The sequence below is a fragment of the Podarcis bocagei genome (genome assembly GCF_964188305.1).
Source record: "Podarcis bocagei genome assembly, chromosome: 7".
Lineage (NCBI taxonomy): Eukaryota > Metazoa > Chordata > Lepidosauria > Squamata > Lacertidae > Podarcis > Podarcis bocagei.
The window spans coordinates 90,681,382-90,697,764 of NC_138132.1; the positions used below are offsets into that span (position 1 = coordinate 90,681,382).

Here is a 16,383-nt window from a genome sequence, read left to right on the forward strand (position 1 = left end):
GTGTGGGGATGCCCTTTGTTAACCACAATGCACATCTATGCTGTATCCTGTCTTTTAGTGTTGATGTGTCCCCCCCCCCCAAACCAGCTTTGATTTGACCCAGACTGGGTGTGGGGTGTGGAAACGCTCTAGCTTTAGCCCTTTCCCATTTTGGTTGCACAACTGAGTCAGCACTGCCAACGATGAAGCACAACCTCAGCCATAAAGCAATGATTCTCAGTTGCTGCAACCCACTAAAATTGCTATGCAATCATTTCCTCTCTGCCTCTCCCTCTGATTCAATTAAGTTGTGATTTTTCAGCTTCTGTCATTTCCACACCAGTTTCCCCCGAGAAACCAAGCTGTGCCTGGTGCTCTGTGACCACTTTTACCTCTAGATGGGCATTGTTCCTTTCCAAAAGCTTTTCATGTTCCTTTGTAACACCCCCAGAAAGGTCTATTTACACATCAGGTGTATCTTGTGCTTTGTCTTCTTGAAAGCTTTCAAATGGGCAGTTTGTCAGTCAGGCTTGTCAGGAATTGCCATGTTGACAGCCAGTGATTAGCTGAAACTACCTTTCCCCCCAGTTCTAATTATGTGGAAGAGGATTCCGCACTGAGGGGCACAAGACAGTTCCCCATGCTGCATTAAGATCAGAAATCGTGCTTGGGAACCTAGTATTTGTGGGAGCACCTCAACCTGGGCCATACGTTCTGTCAGCAAGGCTTTGCTTGTAGTTCCATCAAGGGCTTCGGTTCATAGTGTGACAACCTTGAGCAGGGTCTTTTCTGTTATGGCCCCCCCAGTTGTGGAACTCCCTCCCACTGGAGATCTGGGCGGCTCCCTGTCAACAGCTTTTCAATGTCAAGTCCTTTATTTCCCAGCAGGCCTTTGGAGATGGCAGAGCTAGAGAAGGTGGTCTTTGTGCTGCTGAATCATTTGCTTCATGACAGCATTGGGCTTTATGCATTTTATGTATGGCCTGATACACAGGCCCTTTAAACCAGGGCTTGGAGCCGGGGCTCAGCTGGTGGGCTGTTTTGTCTGGCCAAGCTGATCTGTCTCCACAACACACAGGTCAACTTTGACAAGTGGCTGGGACATCCCACCTGTCACCTAATGTCATTGTGGCATCAGATGATTGAGGTGTGGGTGGTCAGAGTTGGCCCATGGGGGCTGGGGGACATAAAGATCTGGCCACCAGACCAGAAAGGTCCCCCAGCCCTACTTTAAACCATCACTATACTAACTTGAGGTTTGAAGGGGAGCATTTAGCATGCTGGTGTGCAGGGCTAAAATCAAGGCGCTTTGCTTCTGCTCTGCTGCCATGAAACAAGGCATGGTCCAAAGTTCCAACCTGAGCTCTCTCCAAGCAAGCCATTTGTTATTGGCTTGCCAAGAGGGGAGCCGCCATTTTCTGTTCAGATGTGATACTCAGCCATGGTTAAGCTCCCAGCAGAAGCAGAAGCAAGCGGAGGAGCAAAGCCCCTGTGATTTCCCCATGCAGCCTTAAACACTGGCAAAATCATCCTGACGGCCTCTGCCAATGTGAGTCACGGCAGAACTCAGCAAGAAGGATGTGATTGTCAGGGCAGATCCACACCATGCATTCAAAGTACATCTGACACATATTTAAAACACATTAATCTACATCCCAAAGAATCCTGAAAGCTGTAGTTTGTTAAGAACACTGCAATGGGGAACTACAGCTCCCAGAATTCTTTGAGGGATGCCATGTGCTTTAAAAGTATGTTGGGTGTGCATGATGTGAATCTGCCCTCGAGCTGGGGCTCACATGAAGGGGAACAGCTTTTGAAAAGGGGCTATAGAACAGTGTTTCTCAGACTCCCACCATCCCTGACCGCTGGTCCTGCTAGCTAAGGATGATGGGAGTTTTAGTGCAACAGCTGGCAACCCAAATTTGATAAACACTGCTCTGTAGGAGCTCCCCCCACCCCTCCTTGCCCAGGCTGCCCTAGCGGCAGTCACACCAATGACACAGCAAGGCACTCTGGAGATCCCTGAGATGGCTTTGCTGGGGGCTGCTGATAGCTGGATTTATGGACCATTGTTCTTGTCCAAGAGAGGTAACCAGGTCCTTGTTTAGCTTCTTTTCTGGTGTCTTCTCTCAGCCCTCCGTGACATTGGCCACCAGGCGCTTCTTATTAAGCAGCTTGCTCAGTTAAGCTTTGCAAGGCGATTGAACTTTTGTGCCAAGGAGCATTGCGGGGGCCCTAACAAGCCCTCTGCTTGACTCCCATCCTCCTGGAGTTGTTCTTTCTCATTCTGTTCCTCTGGCTTAATAAGTGTTATTTCATAAGCAATAAATGGGACAAAGCCGGCAAATAATGAAGCTGATTACGGTGCTGTGGATGCCGTGCGAATTTAATCAGCTTCAGTACAACAAAGTGTCACTAAGGACAAGACACGTGTGCTAATTGTGTAATTATCTCACACCCAGCGAAACTGAAAGAGCAGGGAGGCTCAGGGCTAATTCCCTTCCACCCGCGTTTGCCTTTCTTCTCTGCACAGCACCCTTCTATCACATGCAAGGACCTTTCTCTCTGCTCCCTGGGAGACTCACAAGGCCATGACCCTCTCTGCCTCTGCTCTGCACCCTGGCTGGGGGTTAGTCACTGAACTGAGGTAATGTCTTTTGGTATCCTAGTTGAATGTGGGGCGGAGGCCTTTTTTGGCTCAAGAGCAGGATGAAGAGATATTAAATGCATGTCTTTGGGAAAGTGATGCCAATAACCTCTCAACCTTCCTATTCTTCTCAGCATGAACATGTCAGTCTCCAAATCACTCTGCGCTTCCAGTAAATGAAGGATCTTCTTTTTAATGATTGTCAAGTCATGTGAGAATTAAAGAAATTTCCAACTGAGAACTCTTAAGGAGCTGTTAAATAGAAACAGCGAAAGAAATGGCAGCCACTTGTGTCTTCTATGTGAGCAGTTTTGCCTCTTTGATCAGGGCTACTGAGTGGAGTTTCTCCAAAGGGAGAAAGAGATGGAGGGGTGTGGGACAAACCTGGTTCTTAAAAGACCTTTCAAGGTTACGCTTCATCCATTGCAGAGAAGGGGACAGGCGGAATGAAAGTCATGTGGACATCGGGTTCATCTCAGTTGCTTCCCCCGGTTCCTCTTTTTCTCTCCTTTCTCCTTAAGAAATCTTTTTCAAGATTCTTACAGGATGAGGCAGAACAATGTTTAGATACCAGGTGACCTAAGATAATGTAAAGCGTTTTCCAATACGTGGTGAATCTGAAGGCTTCAGCAAACATGGGAAGTCTTTGTTTGTTCTCTAAAGCTCTCTGACATTTTTAACAAGTGCCTTTTGTGTGAGAGATTGAATTGCAGATTAAAGTGGAGGAATATTTGCCAAGGAAAATACTTTTTAAAACACTTTGCTAGGCATATATTACCATTTCTCCTGATGAACCAAACTTTCCAACTGAAGCTACTCCTTAATGTGGACTCGCACAATACCTGTTTCGTTTCTGCAGGAAGTGGGCCTTTATAGTACCCCAGGTATGTAAGGTACCCCAAGGGCATCATAAACCCTGTAAAGCATTTAAGACGCTGTGTGATTGACAGGCACTTTGATCAGCTCTGGATGGGGATCTCTCGGTTTTGAGGCAGGGGGTTTTCCCAGCTGGAGATACCAAGGACTGAACCTGAAACCTTCTACAAGCAAAGCAGGTGCTCTGCAACCGACCTGCAACCTTTCACCATATGTGGCCATTCCCCACCCCACCACCACGCAAGTTATGGGCCTACCATGGATATGTTATACCAAAGGTGGGCAGACTTCAGATTTGATTAATCTACTCTTTTTCCTTTCCTTTTCTTTTTTTGTAATTGTAACCATGTGGTCTATGTCTCAGGTGCAAACTAATGGCTGGTGTGGGAGATGCCAGTTCCTAGGCAGGGTTAGCTGACCTGGTGCTCCACATCAGCTCTGACCACTGGTCATGCCCAGGGGCATAGCTTGGGTTGCTGGCACCCAGGGCGGGGCAGGTGTTGCACACACACACACACACACACACACACACACACACACACACACACACCGTGGACTGGGCAGCAGGTGTCTAATCAAGGGAGTCTCTCCATGCAAACTAACCCCAACTTGGGAATGGAGATAAGGCAGAGAAAAAATGCCAGACCAGGAGCACTCCTGTGTCACCTCACCCTCCTGTCTTGGCAGTGAGGCACTGGCAGTGCTCTCCCTCCTTCCTTGGTGGGCAGTGGCAGCAGCGGCAGCAGTGGCAGCACCCTCCTTCTCCCTCCCTCTCGGCTGGCCCAGGGGCACGTGCAGGCACTCCTTCTCTGGCCATGAGGAGAAGGAGGCGGTGGCAGCGCCCCAGCCCCAAAGGTGCAGCATGAGTGCAGCTCTGGCCTCAGGGAGGGAGCCTGTCAAGGGGCGCTTGGTTGAGCCCCCTCAGAATTTTGTGCCCAGGGCCATGCCCCTGCTATGCCATACCGGCTGGGGCTGATGAAAGTTGTAGGTCATTACATCTGTGGGGGTACCCCATTGGCTACCTCCAGGCTACTCAGGCACCATCTTTCTGAGGGAGGACAGAGGTAGAGAGAGGAGAGGTAACAGCCAGGAGAACTGCCCAGCATCTCACTTCCCTGAGCTGCTCTCTCTGCAGTACGTCACCAAAGAACTCTCTGAGAAACACCTTATCCAGAGCGGAGGACAGATCTGGGCTTCAAAAAAGATATTTCTTTCATAGGTTGACTTGATCTTTTTTCATTTAGTTTTAACTTATGACTATTATTTACCATTTCTATGTAAACTGCTTTATGAGGTTTGCCGAAAAATAGGATGTGACTCAGTTTGCACATAGCACTGAGCTGAACCATGGTTTAGTGCAGCAACTGGGGAACCTCTGACCCGGGAGACAAGTGTGGTCCTCCAAGACTCACTGTCTGGCCCTCAGGCCTCTCCCTGGGCTATTTCCCTCGCACCAACCCTGCTTCTAACTCTTCTCAAGTGCCTGGTGGAATGATGTCCTGCGTGGCCAGGGGCAAACTTGGGTAGTCTTTAGTAACATGGCCCTCTAAGCAATGCCAAAATTTGGCACTCCCAATTGGATCGTCTCAATTGTGGATCTTCTCAATTCCCGCCCCCCAGCTTATGCCCTGTGCAGGTCAATCACCTGCATGACCCTAAATCTGGTGGTGCCCCCACCTCACAGGAACACCCATGTGAAAGCCTAGGCTCAAAGAGGTCTGCTTTGGTGATGAATCAGGATATCCCTCTCTGCATACTTTCCCACAATATAAGGGCAGAGGGCCCCTAACACCCCTCCTGGGAACAAAACCCTAGGTTATAGACTTCTGGGGTGACGTTTTTCCTGATCTCAGTTCTTTGAAGAATTGCACAGAATGGTTAACTCATTAACATTAAGAAATTCAGTGGGGTGGGGAATTGGTTTGTACGCTGAATCTCATGCAGAGATTCCTAGTGTTCTTTGCCTGTCTTTTGTTCAGGTGGAATAGAATCACATTTGTTATTGAAGGGGGTGGGGGGCGGGGAGAAAAGGAATGAGTTTTTCTTTCAGCAAGGCAGGGGAACAATAAATCCCCACCCACTTTGTTGTGATCCCAGATAATCAGTTAAATGGCAGTCCTTTCGGGCATTCCTGTAGGGTAACTACTAAAAACCAATACTGGGAGAGTTTTGTTATCAAATGGCTCATTAGCAAGGGATGTGGTGGGTTGTCGTTATGCATTCTTGGCAAATCTTTTCCTCCCTCCCACTTGTGCAAAATCCATTCTCGCTTTTCATACTGCTATGAGGACCCCAATCTCCAAGTGGTGGGAGACTTCAGGAGTGCCTGCTCTTACTTCAGTTTCAGTTTTATTGCAATGAAAGTCACGGGAGACTGTGGTGTCTTTTTGATATATGGTCTTATTTGCACATGTATACAACCTGAGCATAAGGTGGAAGGGCTCACAGCATTAAAAGCTCCCAAGATTTCTAGGGGAGGAAGGCAGACTCTCCCAAACCTTTGGTTTCTGTACAGAGAGCAAGTCTTTGTGCCTTCCCAGCTACCATCTCCAGATGAGACCAGCTCAGACTTGTCCCTGGCCCATTGTGCTTCTATCCATAGGATGATGTGAGGATCATCCAGGTCGTTGGGAGGGAAAGGAGATGTCCTTAACTTAGTTGTTGCTATGGCAACACACCTGAAGTACAAGGACATACCCTTCAACATTCCTCCTATTCCATAATAGATAATCATTTTATTATTTATACCCCGCTCATTTGACCGAGTTGCCCCAGCCACTCTGGGCAACGTCCAACATATATAAAACATAATAAAACATTAAACATTTAAAAACTTCCCTATACAGGGCTGCCTTCAGATGTCTTCTAAAGGTTGCATAGTTACTTATCTCCTTGGCTTGCGGGTCGCATAGGAAGAGGACACCGTTAAGTACACATTTTATATCCAGCTTCCAAACTGGAATAATTTTTATTTATATATATTTTTTCACTTGTACTTACTTGCAGTTTAGACATGACCAACTCTTTAGACATGTGAAAAGGGTCTCTCTCTCACGTCAATGACAACTGCTGAAAAGTGAGGCAGAGATGACAATGTGGCAAGATGGATTGATCAAGATATGTGTACTTAAGTAAATGATTCCCCGCTTCTTAGAAGCTACCATCTGTCTCCTACCTATGTTCCTTATCCTCAACTGAGAGCTTTCCATACCGGAGGAAAAATAGACCACATTCCTCCATTGTTCTTTTTTTTTTTTTTTTGCAGAATAATTTTTATTAGTTTTTAGTAAACATGCATACATTCATATATTACATATATAAGTTACATATTTAAACTAGGCTCTGCCGAGCCTCAGACTTCCCTCCATTCCTTTGGTAAGTACCAAATAAATTCTAGAATCTCGTATTTTACATATTTATCTACCATACGCTGAAAGAGTTATTCCAACCCTACCAGTGTCTTCAAAGATTTACAATTGTTTCTTATATACATCAAATATTTACTCCAATTTTCTTGAAACTTCTGTTCGTCCTGATCTCTTAATTTTCCTGTTAGTCTAGCCAGTTCTGCATAATTCATCATTTTAACCTGCCAGTCCAACATTCCTCCATTGTTCTGGACCTTTCTCCATTAAATGTGGGTTTTTCAAATCCTGGCCATTTTGGATTTTCCTCGGATTTAAAAAAACCCCTACATTTAAAGAGGGAAAGGTCTCAGACACCACTGGAACTGGAGAGGCCATAATGTGGACACCCCTACACTTATATGTTTGTTTGTTTGTTTGTTTGTTTGTTTGTTTGTTTGATTGATTGATTTATATACCCCTCCCTTCCTCCCCAAGGAGTCCAGGGCAGCACACAGATATACAACTTAAAAACTAAAACAGAGCAAAAACATTCTGAAACAGTTACAGCATTCTAAAAACAATTACACTTAAAAACATTTAAAATTAGTTTCAATTAAAAACATTGTTCTATCCCGGGGGTCAGCAAACATTTTCGAAAAACATTTTCGTCCACTGTCTCTCAGAACTTGTGGGGGGCCGGACTATATTTTGGGGAAAGAAATGAACGAATTCCTAATAACCCAGATGCATTTTAAATAAAAGCACACATTCTACTCATGTAAAAGCACACTGATTCCTGGACCATTTGCAGGCCAGATTTAAAAGGCGATTGGGCTGGATCCAGCCCCCAGGCCTTAGTTTGCCTGCCCATGTTCTATCCAATGATCCCAGGGTTAGCAGGAACAGTATTTTTCAGGCACCAAATGGGGAGATAGGCTGGTACAGATCCAGATTTTGGTCTGGTGTGGGCCAGCCCCTGTTGTGACATCTATTCAGGCTGCAGACCGCCCCGCCCCCACTCTCTAAAAGTGGATCCAGCTGCAAGCACATTCTCTTCTATTGCTTCCACCAAGGGTCATATATCAAGGTCCTGATATTTGCTGGTGATGCTCAAGTCTTTAACAAGAGTGCCGTCAGCAGCTGATTTTTCAGTTGTGTACACAGGCAATTTACTCAGCAGCAGACTCTGTTATTACAACCAATTAGTACTGGCCAACAGCTGTTCAGCCGGCCCAGTGGCTCTCTGAGAACTGTCACATATACCACTTCCTAACAAGGCGCATAGCTGTTACCGGTAATTATCATGAGTGGCTATAAGTGAGGAATATTGGATGCTAGAGATGGCAGCTTCCAGCCTAATCTGTAGGATGTAGGATAAGGCATTATGTGAGGCATCTCATTCCAACCCTTTTTTCCTCCCCCACCACCATCCATTTTATTTACTCTATTGCTCCTGAACTCCAGGTTAACTAGAATTGCTAAAATTAAATCTGGAATTGCAACAAGCACCAATTTCAGATCCCTTATTTCATTTGTATCTCTCTTCTTCCTGCATATCAATGCACATGAGATGTTTGCATCAATGAAACATTGCCAAAGAAAAAGAAAAAGCCCAGTCTTGATGGAATAGCAAATATGATACTCACACACACTTGTGTGCATTAGAATCTTAATAAACTTTATGTACAATCACATCACTGCTTTGGGCTATGATGGTTTTGTCAGTGCGCCCATATGCGTAGGTCAAAGTCTGCACAGAAAGCATCTTGATATATCAATGCATCTGATCACACCTATATATTTTGGGATCCCCACCCCCGGCAGTATACGGGAAGCACACAGTAGTATTTTTCACGTATTAAAGAACGGAATATTTTAGTCCATGAACAAAGAGAAGCCCTTCAAATAGATGCATCATTTGGAATGCAGTTTTTGTAACCATTATTCATCCTAGAGTTCAAAGCTTTGGATGGTAACACCTTTCTCTCCTATTGTGCTGTGGCATTTAAAGACATATTTAGCTACCACAGCTAGAGCTCAGAACCAATTTCTGTGAAAACACATGCTGTAGTTGTACTAAAACATTGCAGCGTCACATAAGGTCATCTGGTAATCATTGCATATTCTATTGGCTACTAGCCATAGATCTAATTTTGGTACAGTTTTAAAATTCTTCAAACATATGATGAAGAAGTCTGTTCATCTAAACCTTGACTTCATCTGTTCATTTGTATTCAGCGATTGGTCAGGGATTTCGCTCTCTAGTTTTGGTTTTCTGGCACGGGGGGCATGGCGGCACATTGGTCAGGCAGGCAGACAAGGTTGTGTACAGACCCCGTGCCTCTCCACTGGGTGGGCAGTCTGCTGACCAGCTTCGCCTAGAGACCGCGCTTGCAGCAACACAGTAGTACCTAGCCCAGGCACGGTGAACTTTTTTCAGCCAGAGGACCATCTTCTCAGCAGAACAAGGCAGTGATCCTTCTTCCCCTCATGGCCCAAATAATTGCTAAGGGAAAACATATTAGATCTCAGTTTAGAGCTCAGTGGAAACAGTTATTCCAATTTTCACTGAACACTTGGATCTCCAAACAGGCATTCAGATTTGATTGAAAATAATTTTGAAAACAGAGTGCAACCCCTGCCCCCAATATGGCATACAAAAAATTCAGTGTGAGTTCACAACCTGCTTCTTCAGACCTGAAAAAGGCATTGTTTTGGATATTTCCATTGAGTCGGTTACAGGACTGTCTCATGCTACTGTTCCACCAAAGAATAATCTTTTGTAAAGAGCCTTTTGATTAAAGAGGGAATTTAAAGAAAAGAGACTCTAGATATAGGACTTGTCTACCCTAAATTTAGGGACACGGGTGGCGCTGTGGTCTAAACCACTGAGCCTAGGGCTTAACAATTGGAAGATCGGTAGTTTGAATCCCCGCGACAGGGTGAGCTCCCGTTGCTCGGTCCCAGCTCCTGCCCATCTAGCAGTTCGAAAGCACCGCAAAAAGTGCAAGTAGATCAATAGGTAAGGTATTTACCTATTTACCTAAGGTATTCCCTCCGGCGGGAAGGTAAACAGCATTTCCGTGCGCTGCTCTGGTTCGCCAGAAGCGGCTAGGTCATGCTGGCCACATGATCCAGAAGCTGTCTGCACACAAACGCCAGCTCCCTCAGCCTACAGAGCGAGATGAGTGCCCCAACCCCAGAGTCCGCAACTGGACCTAATGGTCAGGGGTACCTTTACCTTTGCCCTAAATTTGAGTTTACTTTGGTTGATTTGGCTACCAAAGCTACAGAGGATTTTTGATCCCATCTGCATAATAGATTCTAACAGGGAGCTTCCCTCGTTATTGTAACATACTGTTCATAAAAGAAATACAGCAATACAATTGCTTCCATTTGTCTGGACACTGTATTGATAGCATTAGCAAAGCCATTGCAAGTTTGCACTTAATGCAGTTCTCCACTGGGGTTAGGGACTCTACCTTTGATTGCCAACACCACTCCATATCTCCATCACCTGTAGTATAGGTCCTATACAATCCTCACCTATACAATGTAGATAGCTTTTTTCATGCAGCAGCAAGAAGAACACAGGTATACAAGAACACTTGGGATACAAAATATAGTGAAAGATCTCCAAACATGCGGTCTGATCTCAGGCACATCCTATCTGGGTGGGTTCACATGGTGGGAAAGAGTGATCAAAGGAGGAAACTAACTAACTAACTAACTAACTAACTAACTAACTAACTAACTAACTAACTTCCTTCCTTCCTGGTGAGGGGTGGGAGTTAGCTGAATCTAGGAATACAGTTTTGTGGCCTTACCCCTGCATGCATTAACTAGCCCTAAGCTTGCTAGCTATATTTCCAACAGATGGTTCATTACTTTTATTGGAGCTTCAAGAAATGCAAAGTGTTTGTCAGTCATCCCAGCACATCCCTTTGTTCTCATTGGCCAGAAAGGAAGCTTGGAGCAAGTTTGGTTCTTACAGAGCAACTGATTGGAACTGAGGCCAGCACCGGAATTTGGTTAGTATGCTTTTCACAGCAGACTGATGGAAAATGTAGTCTCAAATACCTGGAAGGCACCAGGTAGGGAAAGGCAGCTGTATTAGACCAGACCGCCAGTGTGGTGTAGTGGTTAAGAGCAGTGGACTCGTAATCTGGGGAACCGGGTTCGCGTCTCCGCTCCTCCACCTGCAGCTGCTGGGTGACCTTGGGTCTATTAGCAGAAACATCTTCAATGAATGTTATCTGCGCCTGTGCTGGTTAGGAATGAAGAAAGGGAAGACATTTGCATACATTTTCAAGGACTGAGAACAAAATGGGAGGGAGGGTGTTGCTTATTCCTTTGGCTAATGCCAGCAGTCCCCACCCCTCTCAGCGAGCACCACACTTCTCTGAAGTCTCTCAGCCCCACTCACCTCACAGTGTTTGTTGTGGAGGAGGAAGGGAAAGGAGAATGTTAGCGGCTTTGAGACTCCTTCGGGTAGTGATAAAGTGGGATATCAAATCCAAACTCCTCCTCCTCCTCCTCCTCTTCTTCTTCTTCTTCTTTTTCCTCCTCCTATAGTGCTGCCTATTTTATGGGTTTTACAGCTAGGATGCAAATATGCAACAACATTCTGAAAATAAAGGCAAAAGCAGAGTGTTTTCTATTTCTGAAAGGCACTTTATCTTTCTTGGCTGGTGTGTTATTACTGATGCACATTCTATCGGAGTGTTTCCCTTGTAGATTAGAAATGAGCCAGCTGTGATTTTGATGTAAGATTTAATTTTTCAGTGTTCATATTATTTCATCAGGTATACAAAGGAATGTTTCCAAAGTTACATTTCCAAAGTTACGTTTCCGAAGGAAAACAAAAACCCACATTTTGCTGCAACAACGTTTGCCAGAAAAAATATACTTATTTATAGCTTTCTTTTGCCCTGTGCAAAGAGTAGCTGAAAATTTACACAGTCTATGTATTGGATAATAAAATGCTCGCTGAGAGGGGTGGGGACTGCTGGCATTAGCCAAAGAAATAAGCAACACCCTCCCTCCCATTTTGTTCTCAGTCCTTGAAAATGTATGCAAATGTCTTCCCTTTCTTCATTCCTAACCAGCACAGGCGCAGATAACATTCATTGGAGATGTTTCTGCTAATAGATCTATATCTGTATATCTCACTGCATGATAAGAGCTAATTAATTCTTCAATCTGGCCAATTTTACACATTTCTTTTTAAATATATTTAGGGATATAGGAAGCTGCCTTTTACCGAGTCAGAACATTAGTCCGCCAGATTCAATATTGTTGCACGCACCCTAATCTCTAAACATTCTAATACAGTGGTTCCCAATTAGCTAAGGACTCTTTTTCAAAAGCCAAGCCATGGACCCCCTACTTTTAATTTTTTTGATATCTCTATGGTAGTTTTTGTTATGTGAATAGTGTCACGGATCCCTGGATGGGTTACATTAACTTCCTTGGGTCCATTGACTACCAATTGGGAACTACTGTTCTAGCAGATCTTGTTTTCCCATTAGGCTTCAAGAAGGCTTCCCAAAGCCAGGGCTCTGGATTCAGCACACAGATCAAGTGCTTTCCAAGTTCCAGCATCAACTCCATCTAAAAACAAAGGCGAGCTCTTCAGTGACTTGATTTCCCAGCCCTAGGATGGTGGAGCATTTGGCCTGGTGATTGGGGGCAGGGAGGGTCCTGAATGAGCATCACAACCCAGCTGTGTCTGTGGGAACACACCTGTTCTTTACCAGCTGTTCTTTTACATGGAAAGAGAGGGTGCTGATTTGACCACTTCAGCAGTCCCTTCAACTACAAAACAACATTCATGCTGTCACAGAAACACAGGCATCATCCAAACCAATTCCCACCTATGACAGTATCATCTATACGGTATCATATAGATTAGAGCAGTGTTTCCCAACTGGTGTTCTGCGGCACACTAGTGTGCCGCGAGACGTTGCCTGGTGTGCCGTGGGAGGGAGGCGGGCGAGTCGGGCGGCGAGAGGCAGGGCGGCGGCGGCGAGGAGAGGCCGCCCAGCGCGGGGCTCTCGCCGTCTGCCTGCCTGGCTGCCTGCGTGGCGCTGACGTCACGGGGCTGTAACGTGCCCCACATAGGCACACGCGGGGCGGCGAGCGAGCGAGCCCCCACATCCCATCGCCGCTCGCTTCGGCCGGCCTACTGGGCTGTCGCAGGCGGAAGGCCTGCACATGCGCGAGGTTTTTGCGCCTTCGGGATTCCCTTCACGCCTTCCTCCTCCCGGGTCCTTGAGAGCGCGGGAAGCGGCAGCGCGAGACCTGCGTTGAGCCTGGTAGGTATTGCGCTTGCCAAGGCAGTCATTTGGGAAATGAAAACTTGCAAAGCAAGCAACCAGTTCAATCTGAAGTACGTGTATGCTTAATATCCTGTATCTGAAACCTGTTCTGCCCCCTCCCCCACACTTGGTGCCATTTTCATCTACACATGCAGCAGAGTAAGTTGACCCAGAATAGTACCAATTCAGATGGCAGATGGGAGAATGACAGTGCTGAATGCTTTCCCATGTAGAACAGTCCCTGCAAATAAAAACCTAGCATATTTGGAAGAGGGATGCTAGCCTAACCATTACCTTCTATGCTGTTACTATTTTTTTATTTTTTTTTTACATAAGTAAAAAGTGACCTTTCCCCATCTGGCATGGTGGTGTGCCTCGAGATTTTTTTCATGAAACAAGTGTGCCTTTGCCCAAAAAAGGTTGGGAAACACTGGATTAGAGGATGGATGGCAGCTAATGGATTGAGGTTGAATCCTGACAAGACAAAAGTACTGTTCTTGGGGGACAGGGGGCGGGCTGGTGTGGAGGACTCCCTGGTCCTGAATGGGGTAACTATGCCCCTGAAGGACCAGGTGCGCAGCCTGGGAGCATTTTGGACTCACAGCTCTTCATGGAGGCGCAGGTCAAGTCTGTGTCCAGGGCAGCTGTCTACCAGCTCTATCTGGTATGCAGGCTGCGACCCTACCTGCCTGCAGACTGTCTCTCCAGAGTGGTGCATGCTCTACTTATCTCCCACTTGGATTCTGCAATGTGCTCTACGTGGGGCTACTTTTGAAGGGGACCTGGAAACTACAACTAATCCAGAATGCGGCAGCTAGACTGGTGACAGGGGGCAGCTGCCAAGACCATATTAACACCGGTCCTGAAAGACCTACATTGGCTCCCAGTACGATTCCGAGCACAATTCAAAGTGTTGGTGTTGACTTTTAAAGCCCTAAACGGCCTCGGCCCAGTATACCTGAAGGAGCGTCTCCACCCCCATCGTTCTGCCCGGACGCTGAGGTCCAGCGCCAAGGGCCTTCTGGCAGTTCCCTCACTGCTAGAAACAAAGCTACAGGGAACCAGGCAGAGGGCCTTCTCGGTAGTGGCACCCGCCCTGTGGATGTCAAGGAAATAAACAACTACCTGACATTTAGAAGACATCTGAAGGCAGCCCTGTTCAGGGAAGTTTTTAATGTGTGACATTTTAATGTATTTTTAATCTTTGTTGGAAGCCGCCCAGAGTGGCTGGGGAAACAAATAATTTTTTTACAAATAAAAAATTATTATTATTATTATTATTATTATTATTATTATTATTATTATACTGACAGAGTGAGGTGGGCATGTGTCCTACTTTACAGAGGACACTCCTCCGTTTGATGTAGCCCTCTGCTGCTTTCTAGTCCAAGTTTGGTGTAATTATTTTTTTAAAAACCTGATTGCTGCCTTTGTCATACTTACAACCAGTTTATTGAACATTCATCCTGATTTGTTTGCAGGAGACTAAATGATGTGGGCCATTTAATGAGCATTCAGTCTGCTTTGCTTGCAAGGATGTTAGATGATGATGTTGCATCAAAGCAAGTGTTACCTTACACCAGTGCATTTGCCCGACACTTCTTGTAAAAAGTTTGCTACTTTGGGGAAGCAGGTCTGTTGCACAAGACCTCCCGATCAACTAAAGTTGTGCCAACTGAACTCCCTACCCAGAAACACCAACAGTCTGGAAGAACCTGTATCATATTCTATTTAACTCATGGTAACTTCTTCTTTGGCAATCACTCGTAGCCGAGTAAGATTGTCTTCCATGAATATGACCTTACCAGTGTGTCTGTAGTTGATTGTGGAGGCCAATTCTGGATCCGTACATCCTGCCACAGTGGGGTCATAGGGTTCTGGGCAGGAGTAGATCACAACGAGGCTTTGCCAAACGTGCTTTCCTCTTAGCTCATTTCTCCCTTTCGTCCTGAGTTTGTGCTTCTTCAAAATCCACGGCGCCTTTGGTAGAGGTTATTCTCCAGTTAGAGCGCTTGCAGGCCGGTGTTTCCCTGTTGTCGGTGTTTATACTACATTTTTTAAAGATTTGCTTTGTCAGAAAATTAGGTAACTTTTAAATATTTGCAAATGGCCATTTCAGCTCTATACAAAGACACACCCCCACCATGCACACTTTTGTTTTTAAATATTATGTTTCTGTGTAATGGCATTAAACAATTAACCAAAAGGCAATGACTTCAGGCCCTTCAAAATACAATTTTCTCTTGCAGAAGGGGGAACAAAAACTGCCACTCCTGGATTACTGAAAGATCAGTATGACTTGTGTGCCTGTGACTTCCTGCTGATTTGAATGAAATTAAAAATAAATTTTAAAAATAGCTTTATTTATATAAAAAATTCAATACCACCCATCTAGGGCCTATGCCATAAGCAGGACAGCTTAGTGAAACTCATAATCACAATGTCATGCAAAACTATTAAAAAGTAATTTTAAATGCAGTAAAGACAGAGACCAAATAAATCGTGGTGTTCTGTCTTTTGCATTGAATAAGTATCACCTTTTCCATTTGAGCCCCAGCACTGGTGGAGGCAGAAGACGTGTGGAAATTTATTCTCTCTCTTCTTTCCTGTTTTTAGGAGAACAGAAGGAGCCCTTCTCACATCTTCAAGACAGTTTATGCAAAGCTGGTAGTTAAAAATAAATTATGAGCCAGTTGTTGAAACGTTTAAGGATCCTCTCTCTGTTACTTACAAACATTGCATGGATGGCTGAAACTGGAAAAGCACGAACTCTGCCCTGTAAACTCTCCAGCTTTCTTTTGGTACACATTTTTGCAGCAATGAAATTGTTTTGACTGATGAACGCAGTCTCTGTTTCTGGTCAGAGTGGCGCGTGGTTCCTTGCAGGGCTGCAGACTCTGCCTGTGTGATATTGGAATAACGGAAGAATAAAAGACAAGAAGGCCTAGGAAGTTTTATCTTCTTCAATACAGTCAACTGCCAACTTGCAGTCATTTAACCCGCATGATCACAGAGCCTGTGCAAGGAAGGCTCACTCAGGGCCCCAGATCCGGAAACGTAGAGATGGTTGTGCGGTGAGTTTTGGGGGTTGTTTTGACTGTATGCAATTTTGGGTTAATGTTTGTTGCCCAGCACCCCAATCTCCCAGTGGTGCAGGGTTCCAGGGATTCCAGGCGTGTTTTCTTTTGGAATGAAGGACAGCAGAGCCTACGAT

The 16,383-nt window shown here is 45.4% G+C and overlaps 1 protein-coding gene across 1 annotated transcript in view; it reads left to right on the forward strand.

Annotated features, from left to right (window-relative positions):
• ADRA2B (adrenoceptor alpha 2B) overlaps positions 1 to 16,163 on the forward strand; it is a 115,179-nt gene extending 99,016 nt beyond the window's left edge. Inside the window, exon 2 of the mRNA XM_081200980.1 lies at positions 15,786 to 16,163. The gene's annotated coding sequence lies outside the window, so the exon portion shown is untranslated. The remainder of the gene's footprint in view (positions 1 to 15,785) is intronic.
• The last annotated feature ends 220 nt before the right edge of the window (positions 16,164 to 16,383 follow it).